Source organism: Prionailurus viverrinus, chromosome C1, assembly GCF_022837055.1.
Source record: "Prionailurus viverrinus isolate Anna chromosome C1, UM_Priviv_1.0, whole genome shotgun sequence".
In the NCBI taxonomy this organism is placed as follows: domain Eukaryota; kingdom Metazoa; phylum Chordata; class Mammalia; order Carnivora; family Felidae; genus Prionailurus; species Prionailurus viverrinus.
The window spans coordinates 129,923,988-129,945,170 of NC_062568.1; the positions used below are offsets into that span (position 1 = coordinate 129,923,988).

Sequence of the window (21,183 nt, forward strand, 5' to 3'; positions counted from 1 at the left end):
TAAAGGCAGTCAACAGAAAATGCTTTCCTAGAGGACTTAAATAGGCTTGCATTCAATTTGAAAATAATTCATTGTGTTAATTTCTTATTAAAATTATGTCTTCATAACAGAAGGGCAGAGTTTACTCTTATTTCATGGGTAAATTTTTAAAATTGCATAATTTAACAATGTAGAGTTTTTTCCTTTTTAAATATCCATAATTAGTGATGAAATCACAGTGTAGCATATACTTGCTATGGCTGAAATGTTTCCTCATTTGTATTATTCAAAATGTTATTCTCCATGAGTAGTTATTTTTTTAAAAAGATATCGATAATTTTATCAGCAAATATTAGGGCTGTGGGTCAAATGATACTCAGAGAACACATGAAATTTCTATGTGCTGCCTTTGCTTTACAGAATATTTTCATATTTAATGGTAGGGTCTTCTTAAAATATTCAGTATTGATTGAAGTTCTAAAGCTATTTAAATATTCCATTAAAGTTCATCAAAGAAAAATATGAGCACTATAATTTAGTACAAAAAGGTTGCTACTAATACATGAAAATTGGTGTATCAAAAATAATGATAGTGATGCAGTTGCTTATAGGAGATAATGTTTTAGAAGTTGCATCAAATGGCTAGCTGTTTTATTTGCTAGGTCAAATGAGACGAGTCCAATTTATCTAATGCTGTTTGTCTCTTATATGACTAAAGCCTTGTGTATTTAGGAAGATACAGGTTTGGGCAATAAAGCAGGGGCCTACCTAAATGGGCCCAAGCAGTTAGTGAAAGGCCATTTCCATGGCAAGAAAAAGAAGACCTTTTACCAACAGGGAAAATCTACATGATAGTTTATAAATTACAAGGAAGAATATTTAAGGTCTAAGAATGAATCCTCTGTCCAGTAGTAAAAGGCAAAACAAAATAAATGAAAGAGATTATCACAGTCAGGAGAGCTTTAACCAGTAATTTATCCCAAGAGCTCCAAATATTAAAAATATTTAGTTTCTAGGGACTAGAAACTAAAAGGAATAGAAAGAGGAGTATAATAGTTTCATCGTCATCACAACTTTTTAGTGTTGACTTTCCAAATTTCTTTAATTTTTACATAAGAGAAGAGCTCAGTGGAAGGGGAACTGGTTACTGATTCTGGGAGACATATAATATGTGACTTTGGAAAAATCATTTATTCACCCTTGGCCTCTATTACCTGAGAGGTAAAATAGAAGGTTTAAATTCAATGACTCAAATCTGTCTTTTCCTCCAGTATTCTGAGCCTCTTGGCCATTCTAGTGCTGGGGTTCCCAGTTCAGTGACATAAAGAAGAGGCACCTCTTTCAACCTAGGGTTGGTCCAGCAGTCTGAGGTTCCCCAGACACATTTATGGTCCAGAAACACAAAAGAAGAAACACGAGCTTGTGGCAAAATAATCACTGAAGCAGGAACTTTTAAAAAGCATATAGTACCCCAAACTCAACTTCAAAGCCAGACAGAACAGCAAGGTGATATTACTGTAAGTGATCCCCAGTTCCATATATCATTCTGTAGTTTAGCTTCAAGAAAGACTTTTTAGATCACAGCAAGAAAAATTAACCAAATGTTCAGAGAAACTATCCATTACTGAGAATAGATGACGCTTTACAGAGTTGACTGATTGGCTTAACTGACATCTCATTCACTTTTGCACACAATCATAAAGTAACAGTTTTCCTACACATTGTCAGTGTGTAAGCCATTAGTTCCCAACTAAACCAGAAGACCTGTTTTAAAAATGAACCTGAGAAGAACCATTTCATATTATATCATTTTTTTCTTGCACAGTAGAGTAATATGGCTTCATGTTTGCCAAATGCGTTATCATGTTGGAGCCAAGAAAGCTAACAAATAAATTGTTATTCTACTGTAAAATTAATCTTGAATGAAGGAATTCAGATGGTCATAAGTAAGCATTTTCCCAGGTTTTATTCCAAAATCAATAGTGAAGTTTGATGTAAAGACTAAATGTATAGATACCCTATCACCTACCTCAATTCAACACGTTTCAAGAAGCTGAAGTAAATAAATTGTATGAAAAATACACATCTGTAGCACTCATTATCTCCATGGGCACTCATCCCATGTCCTGTTATGAGATGAAAGGGGTTTGGCAGAGTTGAAAGAAAATTTGCAAATATGTCACAGAGCTCAGCTTTTCTTCTTACATATGACTGGTTGGCACTAAATTATTGGGCCCTTTGTCCCATCATGGGTATCCTTCATCACCACCATCCAGGCCTCAAAGCTGCTTTCCTTCCTGCAAAAGTGTCTCGATATCCCTTTCCAAGAATTTCTCACAACAGGGAGTTGAAATCAGAGAAAAGGTTACTGATAAATGAATGAATTCATTAGGAATACCTATAAGAATGGATAGAAAACAATCTTCCTGTCCTCACTTCCAATTAAAATTGGAACAAGACAAAGATTTGCAACGCCCTATGAAGATGACAGATAAATTTGTGAAGTATTCCATATTTTGGGGAGGTACAGGCTTTCAGTTATGGAATTAATAAGTCATGGGAATAAAAGCACAGCACAAGAAGTATAGTTATTGGTACCATAATAGTGATTACCTAGGAGAGAGGAGTTAAGATGGTGGAGTAGTATGAGGACCCTAAGCTTGTTTCGTCCCTGAAACTCAGAGAGATCAGTGTCAAGCCATTTTGAACACCTAGGAAATTGATCTGAGGATTAATGCAACAATCTGCCTAATTGGAGCCAGAGAACTTGGCAGGTACGTAGTGCAGATGGGGGAGAGAAAAGCCATGCAGCCATGGAGGGTAGGGAGCCATTTTCTCAGAGAGAGGACAGAGAGAGAGAAAGGGGGAGAGTGCAGCATATCGGAGACTGCACAAGAAAAGCAGCTGGAGAGAAAGAAAGAGAGAGTGAGAGTGAAAACACTCGCAGGGGACTGGACAAAAAAATCTGTTCCCCAAAACCAATGATGGGGAGAAAGAAGAGGGTTTCAGTGCTACCAGGATTCTATAAACAGTGGCGCACAGAGTCTGAAGTTTCAGAACTCAGCATCTGGTGGTGCTCTGGTGAAGAAGCAAGGCAAATCCCCAGCAGCAGGCAGCATGGTCTGAGGGGTGTGTGTGCCACACAGGGACAAGTGGTTCTCCTGATTGGGGTACATTTGGTAAAGGCCTTAAGGCCTCTCCACAGGCAAAAGTCCTGGCAGACCACAGAGAGCAGACATGTTTACTGATATTGGAACAAAGACACCAGAGGGCAGCAAAACTAGGCGCCGGCTGTGTGTTGTGATTTGCCATATACTCTGGGCCTCTGCTGCTGCATGACTACATGCACATTTTCTGGGACAAGCAAGCACTTGGCCATTGCTTGTCAAGACCCTCCCCCAGAGAGTCAGTGTGGGTCCAAGCTGTAGGGGTCTCTGAAGTGTGAGGTTTTGAAACATTGCCCCATCTGAGATAAAATTCTGGAGGGAGGTGTCACCTGGCAAGCAGACAGCTTGGACATGGACAAGGTAGAGGCGGGAAACAGACAGAGGCCTAGACAAAGGAGGGGTGCTTGATTGTGGGTCGGTAAGGGTAACTTTTATTACTTAAAAAGTTTTAAATTTTTTTAACTTTTTTTTTCCTTTCTCTTTTTTCTCTTTTCTATCAAGTTTCTCTCAACAAGCAGACTGACACATACCTAGGATCTAGCTTCCTTTATTTGATTTGTTTTGCTTTTAATTTTTAACGTTTATTTTTACCAACAAATGAGTCCAGGGTTGGATGGCTTCCCACAGGAATTCTACCAAATTCTAAAGAAGAGTTAATACTTATTCTTTTGAAGCCGTTTGAGAAAATAGAAGTGGAAGAAAAACTTACAAACTCATTCTATGAGGCCAGAATTATCTTGATTCCAAAACCAGATAAAGACCCCACTACAGATCAATTTCCCTGATGAACATGGATGCAAAAATTCTCAACAAGATACTAACAAACTGGATCTAACAATACATTAAATAATTATCCACCATGATTGAGTGGGATTTATTTCTGGGATGCAGGCCTGGTTCAATATCTGCAAATCAATCAATGTGATACATCACATTAATAAAGGAAGGATAAGAACCACATGATCCTTTCAATAGATGCAGAGAAAGCATTTGGCAAAATACAGCATTCTTTCTTCATAAAAACCCTCAAGAAAGTAGGGATAGAAGGATCATACATCAATATCATAAAAGGCATATATGAAAGACCCACTGATAATATGATCCTCAATGGGGAAGAACTAGAAGCTTTCCCCCTAAGGTCAGGAACATGACAAGGATGTCCATTCTCACCAGTGTTATTCAACATAGTGTTGGAAGTCCTAGCCTTAGCAATCAGACAACACAAAGAAATAAAAGGCATCCAAATCAGCAAGGAGCAAGTCATACTTTCACTCTTCACAGATGACATGATACTCTATGTGGAAAACCCAAAAGACTCCACCAAAATTTTGCTAAAACTTATACAGGAATTCAGAAAAATCGCAGGATATAACATCAATGTACAGAAATTGGTTGCATTTCTATCCACCAATAATAAAGCAGCAGAAGGAGAAATCAAGGATCGATCCCATTTATAATTGCACCAAAAACCATAAAATACCTAGGAATAAACCTAACCAAAGAGGTAAAAGATCTGTACGCTGAAAACAGTAGAAAGCTTATGAAAGAAACTGAAGAAGACACAAAGAAATGGAGAAAGATTCCATGCTCCTGGATAGGAAGAACACATATTGTTAAAATGTCGATACTACCCAAAGCAGTCTACATATTCAATGAAATCCCTATCAAAATAACACAAGCATCCTTCACAGAGCTAGAACAAACAATTCTAAATTGTGTATGGAAGCAGAAAAAAACCTGAATAGCTAAAGCAATCCTCAAAAAGAAAACCAAAGTCGGAAGCATCACAATTCCAGACTTCAAGCTGTGTTACAAAGCTGTAGTGATTAAGACAGTATGGTACTGGCACATAAACAAACACACACCTCAATGGAACAGAGTAGAGGACCCAGAAAGGGACCCACAAACTTATGGCCAACTATTCTTTGACAAAGCAGGAAAGATTATCCAATGGAAAAAAAACCAGTCTCTTCGGCAAATGGTGTTGGGAAAATTGGACAGTGACTTGCAAAAGAATGAACCCAAACCACTTTCTTATTCCATACACAAAATAAACTCAAAATGGATGAAAGATCTAAGTTTAAGAAAGGAAATCATCAAAATTCTAGAGTAGAAAACAGGCAACAACCTCTTTGACCTCGATCACAGCAATCTCTTACTAGACATTTCTCTAGAGGCAAGGGAAAGTAAAGCAAAAATGAACCACTGGGACTTCATTGAGATAAAAAACTTCTCACAACAAAGGAAATAATCAACAAAACTAAAAGGCAACCAACAGAATTGGAGAACATATTTGCAAATGACATATTGGATAAAGGGTTAGTATCCAAAATCTATAAAAAAACGTATAAAACTCAACACCCAAAAAACAAATAATCCAGTGAAGAAATGGGTAAAAGACATGAACAGACACTTTGCTAACAGCCACATGAAAAGATGCTCAACAACAGTCATCATCAGGGATATACAAATCAAAAACACAACAAGATACCACCTCACACCTGTCAGAATAGCTAAAATAAACAACTCAGGAAACAACAAATGTTGGCAAGTTTGCAGTAAAAGGGAAATCCTTTTGCACTGCTGGTAGGAATGCAAACTGGTGCAGTCACTTTAGAGAACAGTATGTAAGTTCCTCAAAAAGTTAAAAATAGAGCTACCCTACGACCCAGCAATTGCACTACTAGGTATTTATCCAAAGAATACAAAATTGCTGATTCGAAGGGGCATATGCACCCCAATGTTTATAGTAGCACTATCAACAATAGCCAAATTATGGAAAGCCCAAATGTCCATTGACTGATGAATGGATAAAGAAGATGTGGTATATGGCATATATATATATGGCATACACACACACACACACACACACACACACACACACACACAATGGAATATTACTCGGTGATCACAAAGAATGAAATCTTGACATTTGCAACAATGTGGATGTGACTAGAATGTGAATCTAGAAAGAAATCTCATTTTACTCATATGTGGAATTTAAGAAACAAAACAGATGAACATAGGGGAAGGGAAGCAAAAACAATATAAAAACAGAGAAGGAGGCAAACCATAAGAGATTCAAATGCAGAGACCAAACTGAGGGTTGGTGGAAGGGTGTTGGGTAGGGGGATGGGCTAAATGGGCAAGGGGCATTAAGAAGAGCACTTGTTGGGATGAACACTGGGTGTTATATGTAAGTGATGAATCACTAAATTCTACTCCTGAAACCATTATTACATTATATGTTAACTAACTCGGGTCAAAATAAAAAAAAATTTTAAATGGTATTGTAATAGTGTTGTGTTGTAATAGTGTCTTATGGTGATGGTAGCTACATTTGTGGTGAGCATAGCATAACATAACATATAGACAAGTTGAATCATTATATTGCACACCTGAAACTAATGTAACATTGTGTGTCAACTATACTCAAATTTAAAAAAAAGTTTAAAAAAAGAATCTTCTTCTTAAGTCCTCTGAATTTAGAATCCTCAATAGCTCTATGTTCTTGCCTAAAAATGAACTAACACGTAACTGAGAGCTCCATCACTGAGAAGTTGCTGAATCCAAAAGGACATATTTGTACTTAATCGCTCCCAAATCCTTACCACCTTACCCCAACTACGCCATTGATAGGGATGCTGAGGATCCTGAGAAGATGGTGGTGTAGGAGGACGCTGGGCTCACTGCACGTCCTGCTGATCACTTAGATTCCACCTACACCTGCCTAAATAACCCAGAAAACCGCCAGAAGACTAGCAGAACGGAGTATCCGGAGCCAAGCATAGACGAGAGGCCCACGGAAGAGGGTCGGAAGGGCAGCGAGGCGGTGCGTGCTCCACGGACTGGCAGGAGGGACCCGGGAAGGAGGGGCTGCCCCCTGGCCAAGCAGAGCCCCCGAGTCTGGCTTGCAAAAGCGGAGGGGCTGGACAGAGTGTGTTCTGACAGCGAGTGGGACTTGACATCTGGAAGGTTATAAGCTAACAGCTCTGCTTGGAGAACGGGAGGGCTGGAGGACAACGGGAGGGAGAGTTGTTGAGCCCCGGACAACAGAGCGCAGCTTGGCAGGGAACAAAGGCACTCGCCAGCACCATCTCCCTTGCCCATCCCCCAGCCAAAATCCCAAAGGGAACCAGTTCCTGCCAGGGAACTTGCTTGCACCATGCAAACACCCAACACTGTGCTTCTGCAGATCCATCCCTCCGGCGGGTCTGACTCCCTCCCCGTGCCACAGGGCCCCTCCTGAAGCAGATCTCCGAAGGAAAAGCGAGCTGAGCCTGCCCCTCCCGCCCCTGTGCACCTTGCAGATCCACCCCAGCTAATATGCCAGATCCCTGAACCACAAGCCTGGCAGTGTGCATGTAGCCCAGATGGGCCACGCCACCCCACAGTGCATCCCGCCCCTAGGAGAGGGGAAGAGAAGGCACACACCAGTCTGACTGTGGCCCCAGCAGTGGGCTGGTGGCAAACATCAGGTCTGACTGCAGCCCTGCCCACCAAAGCAAGTTATTCAAGACAGCACAGGGGAAGTGCCCCCAGTCCCGCACCACTCCAGGGACTATCCAAAATGACAAAACGGAAGAATTCCCCTCAAAAAAACGTCCAGGAAATAACAACAGCTAATGAATTGATCAAAAACAATTTAAACAATATAACAGAAAGTGAATTTAGAATAATAGTCATAAAATTAATCGCTGGGCTTGAAAATAGTATAAAGGACAGCAGAGAATCTATTGCTACAGAGATCAAGGGACCAAGGAACAGCCAGGAGCTAAAAAATTCTATCAATGAGCTGCAAAATAAAATGGAGACAACCACGGCTCAGACTGAAGAGGCAGAGGAGAGAATAGGTGAACTAGAAGATAAAATTATGGAAAAAGAAGAAGCTGAGAAAAAGAGAGATAAAAAAATCCAGGAGTATGAGGGGGAAATTAGAGAACTAAGTGATGCACTAAAGAGAAATAATCTACGCATAATTGGTATTCCAGAAGAGGAAGAGAAAGAGAAAGGTGCTGAAGGTGTACTTGAAGAAACAATAGCTGAGAACTTTCCTGATCTGGGGAAGGAAAAAGGCATTGAAATCCAAGAGGCACAGAGAACTCCCTTCAGACGTAACTTGAATTGATCTTCTGCATGACATATCATAGTGAAACTGGCAAAACACAAGGATAAAGAGAAAATTCTGAAAGCAGCTAGAGATAAACGTGTTCTAACATATAAAGGGAGACCTATAAGACTCGTGACCGATCCCTCTACTGAAACTTAGCAGGCCAGAAAGGAATGGCAGGAGATCTTCCATGTGATGAACAGAAAAAATATGCAGCCCAGAATCCTTTATCCAGCAAGTCTATGATTTAGAATAGAAGGAGAGATAAAGGTCTTCCCAAACAAACAAAAACTGAAGGAATTCGTCACCACTAAACCAGCCCTACAAGAGATCCTAAGGGGGACCCTGTGAGACAAAGTACCAGAGACATCGCTACAAGCATGAAACCTAAGGACATCACAATGACTCTAAACCCATATCTTTCTATAATAACACTGAATGTAAATGGACTAAATGTGCCAACCAAAAGACATAGGATATCAGAATGGATAAAAAAACAAGACCCATATATTTGCTGTCTACAAGAGACTCATTTTAGACCTGAGGACACCTTCAGATTGAGAGTGAGGGGATGGAGAACTATTTATCATGCCACTGGAAGTCAAAAGAAAGCTGGAGTAGCCATACTTATATCAGACAAACTAGACTTTAAATTAAAGGCTGTAACAAGAGATGAAGAAGGGCATTATATAATAATCACAGGGTCTATCCATCAGGAAGAGCTAACAATTATAAATGTCTATGCACCGAATACCGGAGCTCCCAAATATATAAAACAATTACTCACAAACATAAGCAACCTTATTGATAAGAATGTGGTAATGGCAGGGGACTTTAACACTCCATTGATAGGGATGCTGATTAGGTGAAACTATTAAGAGAGATTATGTGAATATAATAACATTGATCTCAACTTCTATATGAAATCTTAAGCTCTGAAAAATATTTTCTAGCCAGGCTGGAAATAGCTGGATCTCAACTCTTCATGTCAAAACAAAAACAAAACAAAAATATTTCATTCATTTATTTTCTTTTCATCGGTGGCAGTTTTTTTTTTTAAATGAATGAAAATTCTTTGATACTGCTCCCATAGAGGAGTCTGCTCTATGTCCCCTCTCCTTGAATCTGGGTAAATTTGTGGCTCAGTTATAACTAACAGAATGTAGAAATGATTCTGCAAGACATCCAAGGCTGGATCAGAAAAGATAACATAGCTTCTGTCTTGTTTACTGGTATACCTGTGCTTAGGGTTTGGAACTGCTATATAAGAAGTCCTATTTCTCCCAGACCATTATGCTAGAGAGGCCACATGTAGTCACTTTAGTCAATAGCCCAGTGAGGCCTCAGCAATTCACACTCACTTGAGTGAGCCATATTAGACACTAGACATTGCTCAGTTGGTCTTTCAGATGACTGTAGTCCCAGCAACATCTGACTGCAATCACATGAGACTCACCAAGCAAGAATTGCCTGATGAGTCCTTCTCAAATTCCTGACCCACAGAAAAATTATGAGCAAAAAGAAAATAGTTATTTTGATATGGGAAGTTTTGGGGTGCCTTGTTATGTAACACTTGTAAACAGAAGATATCTTTTCCTGAAAAGATTTACGGCAATTTACAAAGGTAGAATGACAGTAGGGTGGCATATATTAAAATTTACTTTCATCAAACCACGCTTTTCTTTTTTGAATTTAATATTCATATAATTTTTAGAAATGCAAATGAAAATATTTTGCTTGTTACTGGGTATAAATAAAGTAATATGTAATATATAATATGTAACTTTCCAAGATGTATTTATTGTCTAATTTATTTGCATATTTATTGGATGACAAATATAAGGGTATATTCCTTTAAATTAAACTATGATCTCCATATGAATCTTTTATTTTAACTGTGATAAAATTTACATACAGTGATTTTATGTGGAAAATTTGATGAGCTATGACAAGTGGGACATCCCCCATAATTACAGACCATTAATGATACGGAATATTTCAACCACTCCAGAAAGTTACCTGTGCCCCTTTTTGGGTCAAACCCTACCAACCACAGTTAACCACTGTTTTGTCTATTATTATACAGATTAATTTTGTCTGCTCTAGAGCTTCTATAAGTAGACTCATACTGTCCATATTACAATAGCTCATTAATATGTGTTCTCAATAGAGGTATCATCTCCAAAGGGTGAAAATTAGTTCTTGGTAATGGATGAAAAAAATCTTGGATATTACAATGGTGAATGCCACACTAAATTTCAACCTAATCTGAAAAAGTTTTATTACTTAAGATGTAATTTATCTCATTATGGAGAATTTTAATTTAACTTTCTTCTGGAAGAGGGGAATAATAATTTTTTAATATGTCAAAAAACACTGATCTATAGTACTTTGAAGTCATATAGGACGAGTCTTCCAAATCTGTTCTTTTGCAAGATTTTTTTGGCTATGCTAAGTCATTCATTTTCATATAAAATTTAGAATCTCATCGAATTCTATGAAAAATAATTTTGAGATGTTGTTTGGTATTACAGTGACTCTGTGGATCAATTGGGAGAATTGACACCTAAACAATATTGAGTCTTCTATTCCATGAACACAATCTTTCCATCTAATTCTTCTTTAATGTCTCACAGCAAAGTTTTATAGTTTCCAGCATATAAGACTTGCATTTCTTTTGTTAAAGTTATCCCTATGTATTCTATGTTGTTACACACTATTGGAAATGGTGTTTTTATATCTCATTTTATCATTGATTACTGCTAGTATACAGTAATAAAATGTATTTTCATACATTGGCCACACTTATTGGTGTGTGTGTGTGTGTGTGTGTTTGTGTGAGAAATGCAGTTTAGGATTATTTATATAACCAATTATATTGCCTGTGAATAAAGACAGCATATCATTCCTTTATTTGTTTCCAATCTTTATAGTTGTATTTCCTTTTGGTGTCATATTGCACTGGCTAGGAACCTCCAGTATAATGTTGAATAAAAGTGCACTGTTCCCAACTATAGGGGGAATGCATTTTATAGTTTTTCATTAAATATAATGTTAATTATAGAGTTTTCATAGATGTTCTTTATCAGGTTAAGAAAATTTCCTTCTATTCCTGGCTTGCTGAGAATTTTTTAAAAATCATGAATATGTATTAAATTCTTCTAAATTATTTTCCTGCATCCATTAAAATGATCATAAGATTTTTCTCATTTATTCTGTTAATATGAAGAATTACACTGATTGGCTTTTGAACGTAATCTAACCCTGCATTCCTGGAATAAGAACCACTTTTCCTTGATACATCCACCTCTTGTAACCTTTGATGAATTTAATTATCTAGTTAAGAAGTTTTACATATATTTCTATGGGGAATATTAAAATAGTTAATTCATAAATTATTTAGAAATTAGTGCTTCAATTTATAAGTATTTAGGGGCTTTCTATATTCTTACCATTATTGATTTTAATTTAATTCCATTGAAGTTAGAAAACATATCTGGTAGGATTTAAATCCTTTGAACTTTATTCAGACTTATTTTATACTCCAGCAAACCATCTATCTTGGTACCTATTCCACTTACATTAGACAAACTGTATTCTGCAATTTTCTGTAATGTTCTAAAGATATTAATCAGGTTAAGTTGCTAAAGCCTTCTATGTCCCTAAAGATTTTTTTTTTGGTCTATTTGCTCTATCAGTTATTGTTAGAAGAATGTTAAGTCTCTATCTGTAATTGTGGATTTGTCTTTCAATTTGATCAACTTTGTTCATGTGTGTTGAGGTTTTACTATTAGGTGCTCTGAAATCCCAGTCCCTCAGACCACAATCTGGAGTCACTTGGGCTAATATCATTACGCCATACCACACATCTGCCAACCTAAAAAAGGAGGTAAACTGAGGCAAGCTCAAAAAGATGAACTTATTCGGGAATAGCAGAGGAACTGAAATTTGGGACATGCAAACTGTAGCAAGGTATACATAAGTCTGCTAATGTTTTGGGCTAGGCTGTTTTTATGGGCAGGGAATGTAAAGAGGGGAAAATTCAGTAGAGTCTGTTATAATAAAAACAAACGGAAACCGGCTTTAAAAATTTCCCAAGCAGACAAAACTAGTGCAGTCATACAAGCAAAAGTTCAGTTCAGCTTGTTTCGGGAGACCAAACCGACCTGGGTTGCTTCTTCCTCTTGCCTCTGTAAACCATAACCCAAACTTTCTAAAGTTTACCTGAGGCAATTCCTTATCATTTAAGAAAATTCCGAATATTACCAGTTTTCTGTAAATCAGGCATTTACAGGACATCTGTTTCTCAGTTCTTAAGCTGTTTTTCTGAGGGCACATGTGCTAAGATTTTTTCATCCACTGGTTCCATGTTAGAATGAGATTCTTTATACATCCAAGTATTGTCAATTATGTTGTTCTGGCTTCAAAATATATCCAGAATCCAACTGTTTCTCATCCCCTTCACTGTTATCGTGGTGGTCTAAATCATGGTATCCCTAATCGTTGCAAAACCTCTTATTGGGCCCTCAGTTTCTATATACCCTATCATTTTTTCCTATACTCAATGGTGTTTTTAAAATTAAAATCAGACCTTGTTACTTCCCTGCTCAAATTACTCCATTGGTTTTCCATCTGTCTTATATAAAATCCAAATTTCTTACGATGACCCATAAAGTCCTAGATGATCTGTTCCCTATTCCTACTTCATCTCCTATTACTTTTCCTCTCACTACATGGGCTCCTACCAACTGCTTGCTCTTCCTAGAGTACACCAGGCATGGTCCTGCTTCAAAGCTTTTGTATTTGATTTTCTTTCTGCCCAGAGGGCTGTATTCAAAAATATTAGCATGATACACTCCTTCTCTGTCTCTCTCTCTCTCCCATCTCCTTCAGGTTGTTATTCAAAATATATCCTATTTAAAATGGATTTTATCTCCTTTTCTATTCTTCCTCGGTTTATTTTTGTTTTTTTCAATTTCACTTATCACCATCTTCAAAAAAAATTTTTTTTACATTTTATTTATTTATTTATTTATTTATTTTTTTCAACGTTTATCTATTTTAGGGACAGAGAGAGACAGAGCATGAATGGGGGAGGGGCAGAGAGAGAGGGAGACACAGAATCTGAAACAGGCTCCAGGCTCTGAGCCTTCAGCCCAGAGCCCGAAGCGGGGCTCGAACTCACGGACCGCGAGATCGTGACCTGGCTGAAGTCGGACGCTTAACTGACTGCGCCACCCAGGCACCCCCATTTTATTTATTTTTGAGATAGAGCACAAGTGGGAGAGGGGCAGAGAGATGGAGACAAAGAATCTGAAGCAGACTCCAGGCTCCGAGCTCCAAGCTGTCAGCACAGAGCCCAAAGCGGGGCTGGAGCCCACAAACCCCAAGATCATGACCTGAGCCAAGGTCAATTGCTCAACCGACTGAGCCACCCAGGTGCCCCCACCATCTTCAATATTATATTTGCTTATTATTTGTTTCTCCCACCAGCATGTAAATACAATGAGAACAGATATTTTTGTGGTATTTACTGTTGTGTGTTTAGCATTTGGAATAATTCTTGACATGTAATAGCCACACAATAAATATTTGTTGATGAACAAACATACTTTTTTCTTATAGTACAATGGTTCTCAATCTGGTTCCACATAGAATCCTCTGGCGACCTTTCTAAAAATATTGATTATCAAACTAAACCTGACTATCTAGGGTGTGGTTAAGGTATGGATAAGCTTTAAAGTCTCCTTAGGTGATTCTGACAGGTAGTAGGAGGTGAAACTACTTACCTATTGCAATGCCTACTCCATGTTAATTGCTTAGTAGACAAATTGAATATTGACCTGAGTCTATGCACTGGATCTCCCAGTAAATTTGTTTAGAAAGAGTCTGAGCATCAGGTTGCCTGTAAAATAAAAACAATACCTCTATCTTACCTTAAGGGATTACATAAGATAAAATAGAAAATACTTTGTAAACTATAAGGCATCCCCCCAAAACAAGTTATTTGATTAACTGTTTTTTTTTTTTTTAATGAATTTGAGCTGGGTGTCAAGTGAGACCAAGATTCTATCCTGGTTTTCTGGGTATAAAACATTGGCCAAATCATTCACTTCTCTGGGTGTCTTTCTTCACTGGGAAAAATAGAAGGTTGAAGAGCTAGAAGATAGATACTCCTGGTTTGGATACTTTATGATTCTGCAATATAGAAGCTGAGTATTATAACATTCTAGTCTTATATCTCTCAGTTTGGTTGATAAGACTTCACTTAGAAATTTCTAACACATGAGGCACCTGGGTGGTTCAATCAGTTGAGCATCTGACTTCAGCTCAGGTCATGATCTTGCAGTTCATGAATTCAAGCCCCACATTGGTCTCATTACTATCAGTGCAGAGCCCATTTCGGATCCACTGTTCCCCTCTCTGTGCCCCTCCTCCACTTGTGTTTTTTTTCTCTCTCTCTCTTAAAAATAAACATTTTTTTAAAAAGAATTTTCTAACACACATCTGTAAAGTCCATGCTGACTCAGAGAGTATGAGCAAGCAGGGAGAAACTAGGCATCCATGACTCTATCCCCTCAAATAATCTGCATGCATTTAAAAATGGTAGTGAGAATCTGTCATTTTTGACATACACATTATTTCAGTGACATACACATTATTTCAGTAACAATTTAGTCATTCTACTCTCCTTAGTCATTCCACTCTCCTTATAGACATATCCCATTGAACAACACAAAACCAAAAATAACAAAACACAAAAACCAAAAAAAGTGACCAAAGTGGTGGGGGGGGGGGGGGGGGGGAGTCCTCAGTTACAAACCTTCAAGTCGGTACTCATATTATTATTAAAATGTGTGTACTACTCAAAAATGTTTTAGTACAATGTTGCAATCATGTGCTTTTCTTCTTCACTCATGTAAAAATATACTGCTCTTGTACATAGATTCCACCAAATATTTATTTTAGCAGATCATATTCTCTTACAGGTAGCATGAAGAAGGAGATCCACTTAGAAGCTGAGAAACATTTGGTTTCAATTATTTCCATGTCCACAAATTCCAGGTTGAATTCATTTTTGATTAGTAAAGGTCAAAATTTTTGAATACTGATTATTATCAACAGATCATGCCCTTGCATGCCCTCATTCTCTAAATAAAAGTGCCAGGTAGTATCTGGCTAATATATTTCTCACCTAGAATCAGGACACATATTCTTTTATAAATTATAATGAATAATCTTGATGCTTAGTTAAAAAATAATGCTGCATTTTTATCTAGATTTATACTTTGCAACACACTCTCTCATTTGACCTTGGAGGATATTGTAATGATAATTTTTCATTGCTATGGATTTTAGTCTCCACCTTGCCAAAGTCAAAATTCCCATTGATTATATATACCTTCTAAATGTATTAACGCACACTTGTATTTTTAATCCTGTTTATTTCTCCCCTTTTATGGTCTTAACTGTTTCATACTCATAAACATTTATATTCATGATATTTCAATCAAGCATTTGCACAAGATAAATAATTTTTAAAAATAATGACTTCTAAATATTTAAGGAATTTTTGGCTGATAATAAAATAAGCACACTATTATTTTAGAAAATTGAGAACATAGACATATTGAAAAAGTAAATAAAAAATAATTATTTTATGGAGGCTCACTTTGTACATTGCTCAGGAGAAGTTATTTGAGTCTTGCTTTAATCTTATGATGAATCCCTTAGTTCTGGTCTGTTCTTTTTTTCTAAATCTGTGACCTTTCTGTAGGTTCAGTGGAAATCCCAAGGTGTTTGACAAGCCTGTCAGGAATATAGGCACACTTTAGCAGATTAAATCTGGCTCATGGTCTCTAATGAGGTGGCTTTTGGACAGAGCTGTGGTCTCATCTGAAGTTTCAATTGGGTGGATGTAGGAGTGTCACCCATTTTCAAACTCACTTCTATGGTTATTGTTGACCTTGGCTGCCTCATCACATGGCAGCTCGCTTCCCCTAGGGTCATAAATCCAAGGAAGAATGGGAGTGAGAACTGACTTCCAATATAAAAGGCCCAATCATTTTATCACTTAATTTCAGAAATGATAGCTCATAACTTCTTCCATATTCTATCTTTACAACAGAATCAACAAGTCCAGGCCATACTTAAGGAGAAGAGGCTTACACAAGGAAGTGAATACCAGGAAGTGGGAATCTTTAGGAGCCATCTTAAAGATTGCCTACTACTCCGTGCAAGCTTTTTTAATTAATAAAGCACAGAGCAACATTTTGTCATTGTGTACCCATTTTTAACTAGTTGGTTTGACACATTCTCATCTTCACAAGAATGCAGATTTGCAAAACTAGTCTCAGAGAAGAGACAATCAAGATATATATAGCCTAAGTGACTTGCTAGCTAAAATCACAACTTTGGTCTTCTAAATTCTTTCTTGTATAATCAAAATGTAGCACATTCAGAGGGTAACTCCTTCATATTTTTCAGGTTTCAGTTGAATCATAATTTTCTACAGACAGATTCCCCAATTCTCCAAGACTAAATTTGGTATACACTTCAGATACTATATAAGTCTCTGTTGTTGTCTTATTAACAGTAGTTAATAATGTGTATTGTAACTGAAACATACTTGTCTGAATAATAACTATAATACAAACTCTTTGAGGGCATATATGGTGCCTTATTCATGGTTGTGTGCCTTTTTTTGTTTTTCTGCCAATCCTCTGCGAAGAACTTACCTGAGGGTCAGAAATGTTGATTTCTATATACCTCAGAGGGCATCCTATCAAAAATAATTTTGATGTTTGATCAGAGAAGAAGGAAAAAAAAAGCCAATGTGTGGTATAAAAAGATGGGAGAGAAGAGTAGAAAAAAAATTTTTAAGACCACTTTCTCCTTTATGATGCCCTTATTACCAGATTTGCTCACTCACTAGCTTGAGAATTATTTACTCTTAAAATGTATTTCCAAAATGAAATGGAAATAAGAATGCTAAGAACAGGTTGCACATTAAGAGGGCAGTGAATCAGTGTACTGTGGCCTCTCCTCAGTTACTGGGCCTTCCTGCTGAGGTAATTTGAGAAGTCATGACAGGCATTGTTTGACACTCCAGGAAGGTCATTTTTGACAGCCAGTAGTTAATTTTCTGACTTATAGTGCTTGCTTTTTTTTTTCTTTCTAAATCTGGAAATGATGATTCTTTTGTATATCCTTTGGCTTTTCACTCATTAGATTCTCTAGGATTGCCAGAGAGAATTGTAGAGTCTTTTGAATGACAACATTTCAGCACTTTTTCTGAGCGTTGAGGAATATTGTTGCTGGGGCTTTTAGAGGATGGATTATTTTCTTGGCAGGTAGTATGGCCTCCACAGGGCTCATTAGACTTTCTGTTGGGAAGATCTAAAGTGCACAGTTGAATACTGTCATAAAAAAAAAAACCACAAAAACGTGGTTTGGGTCTAATTCCTAATGGAGCTGCAAAGACTACAGCTCCTTTTTGATCTCTGAATTCCAAAGTAAGCCTTTTACAGTTGTCATATTATTGACTGCTCATTCCAGAGCCATGGTTCTTTTTCTTTCTAAATCTTTTATGCTCAGAATGTTATTTTGATGCTTAGTACACATGAGCAGATTTGGCACCCTCGTGTATTTAATAATATCAACATTTTCTTCTGATTGTGTATGTATTTCTGACAAAAGGACTCTTCTTTTTGCAGGACCTAGTTTCTCCAGGTTAAGCAGTCATACATCAAACTCAGTTGTCTTGTCTCTCTATTCTTTGTGTAAGCACTAAGTTACAATATCCCTCATTTGATCACTGACATAGAAATTTTAACGTATGATGTTCTTTTGGTGGTGTGGATGCAAGGAATTATTTCACATTTCTCATTTTTGGTATAAAGGTGATTTGCAAATTTTCTTGAGAATGAAAGTTAAGGGCAATTTTGTGTTCTAGATGATGACAGGGCTGCAGAGAAAATGACAAGGCCACTATGTGTGTAACCTTTCATTTCTTTCTCATTTATAACTGTTTCATATTGCTTTAGAAAAATATAATTTGAAGAAAAAATAGTTTTATTCCACTCATGGAATAAGTCATATATCTATTATTAGTTTTCCTCTCTGTTGCAAATAACCAATAGGTATGCACTGAACCACACAGCATGATTTCAAGAATTATAACAACACAACATTACTATTTATATACATGTCACAAATTAATAAGTATATAGTGAGTGGTAACATTTTAAAATGTAGGTTTCTAAAATGAAAAATAAGATGTAGAGAATATTTTTTAAATAACTTCAAAGCATCATTATTTACTTAGATTAATAGATCTGATTGTGACTATTTCTTTTTTCCTTTGTATTAATAATTATTTCTCTTTTAGTCCTTTTCAGTCTTGTAGCATGTCTGAATATCTACAATCTATACCTCATTTTTGTTTATAATTGTTAAAAATTAGACTTGCCTGGATTTAATAGTTTGTCATAACATGAATGAATGAAGAATTTTTTTTTTTAACAAGACGATAAATGTAGTATGAACTGAATGACCGAATGCCTACACAAGGAACACAGAATACTGGAGCGATTCCAACGATGTCATATCCATTCTTGTAAAGTAATCCCAAACTGTGTGTTCACATTTCCAAGATAATCTTTTTGTCTTATAATGGCACCAGACTATATTATCTCACCATTTAAAAAAGAAAAACAATAATGCTACACCAGTTTTGTATGTCATTTTGTAAAAGGAAAAATAGCTATTTATAACCCTGAAATCTATCTATTCTAGTTTTTGCTAATTAGCTTCTAATCCTTATCTATTTGCATCTATATATTTTACATAGCATACATTCCACTTAACATTATATCCTATACACTTAATCTCCATGCTTATTTTCATGAGTCTAACTTTTCAAAAGAGACTAGTTATGTTGATAGCTAAGATGTTTGTTTCCTTTTCTAAGACTCAAGGAAAGGTACAAAGTCAATACTAATTAGCTACATAATCACTGATGCGGGGTTGTTGGCATGATGAAGTTTTAGGCAAACAATTTAAAATGCTGAGTTGGCTGTGCTGAATTGGGACTTTCCCTCAATCAGTACCTGTAACTACAAAAGCCACATTCCTGTCCTTGCAGGCTCCTAAAAGTAAAGATTGCAATGCAAGCTCAGACTCTGTGAAGATCAAAGGAGATCTCTTTATAATCTTTAAAACTCCGATGGACATGTTTTAAATTATGGTGATGATTATTAGGATTATTATTTTGTCACTAGCTATAGTATGAATCAGTAGCAACAAGAGCAGCAGCAGCAACAACAATAACTAATAATAACACTTTCCTTGAACATATTTCCTTAAACCATCAAGAGTCACTTTGAATGATTTAACATTATTAAAAATGTATCCATGCACTTGTTGTGATGAGCATCAGGTGATGTATGGGAGTGTTGAATCACTATATTGTGCACCTGAAACTAATATTAACTAACTGCATGCATTAACTAAATGCATGTTAACTAACTGGAACTTAAATAAAAAATAAAAATAAAATAAAAATAAAATGGGGGAGCACAGCATAAAGTACAGATATGATGAATCACTATGTTGTACAACTGAAATTAATGTAACATCCTACGTCAACTATACTCAAAGAATTAAAAAAGAAGAAAGGTATCTATGCAAATGTACTGTTTTTTAACTGACTTTATTATTTCACAAGTAAAATAATTTCTTGTACTCTGTTGACAATGAAACATAATGTTTATTTTATAAACCTAGTCCTATTTAGAATAGATGCCTCATAAAATTAGCTATAGAGCTGTCTAGGAGACAAAAAATGGGATCAATGTAAACCATTCATTCATATATTCACTCCCTGAGTGAAAACACCTTTTTTGGTATGCGGTAAGAGTATAACAAAGACTAAAACTATACAGATCCTTACCCACATAAACTTAAATATTCAAAGTGAACCACTTAGGAAATGGAAGCCAATGAACCACATAGTTCTGTTACTTATTATATAATTTAAGAAGAGAAAAGAAAGGAATGCAATAAACATTTAATTTCCCTGTTTTCTTGTTCAGAGTATAGTCCTTCTTGTTAAGGCCTGTCTAGAAAATTAAGAGCTCGGGGTGTAAATATGTAAATGGATTATCTTCCTCAGGGGGGTTGGATAATCTTAATTTAACAAGAATTTCAACTCTGTGGTGGTGCTCAGCTCCCACTGAGATGTTCATTTCTTTGCCAGAGTGATCAGCTCTGACCATGCCAGCACAACGTGTCTCCATCTGGGGCAGATGGTGAATGTACCTCATCTGCAGGTATATCTCATCTGCAAAGAGGCTACTTTGATAACACGGCACATATATTTGCAATTTTAACAAATATCTTCCTACATATGTATCCACACTCATACTCCAACTAGGGGTAAGAAAGCTCCGTATTTGTAGTAAAGGTAGAGTCAGTAATATCTTCTCTTTAGATATTGGCATCTTATACCATAAAGTCTAAGGATAAGAACAAACCTTTGTTCTCTTTCTGTATTCATATCAAAAAGACACTGTACTACTTACAGTGTTTCCTGTGATAAATGTGCTTCACTTACTTTCAAATGTGAATACTTTTAATCCATCTTCAAAGAATGAACCTAATTATTGTGAATATTTTTCATGCCAGATTAATAGCATACAGAGAAAATCACATGGGAATTCTCCTCCAATCAAAATCACTGTTGGGGGGCCCCTTCATCCACTTAATCCATATTTTTGTTATTTTTCTTCCTGCTGGTAAGTAAAGACATTCAATTGTAAATATACTCCAAAACAGTTTTGAAAGACCAGGGAATTACTAAATAGATAATATGAGAGACAGTAGATGTGCTTGTTATAATGATGATTTCAATTTTTTAAAAATTGT

The 21,183-nt window shown here is 36.6% G+C and overlaps 1 protein-coding gene across 3 annotated transcripts in view; it reads right to left on the reverse strand.

Moving 5' to 3' along the window:
• Positions 1-21,183, reverse strand: part of SNX7 (sorting nexin 7) — a 300,077-nt gene that overhangs the window by 112,423 nt on the left and 166,471 nt on the right. The window contains exon 10 of one of the 3 annotated variants that reach the window (XR_007154931.1): positions 14,046-14,161. The exons of the other annotated variants lie outside the window; for them this stretch is intronic. The gene's annotated coding sequence lies outside the window, so the exon portion shown is untranslated. The remainder of the gene's footprint in view (positions 1-14,045; positions 14,162-21,183) is intronic. 3 annotated transcript variants of the gene reach the window in all.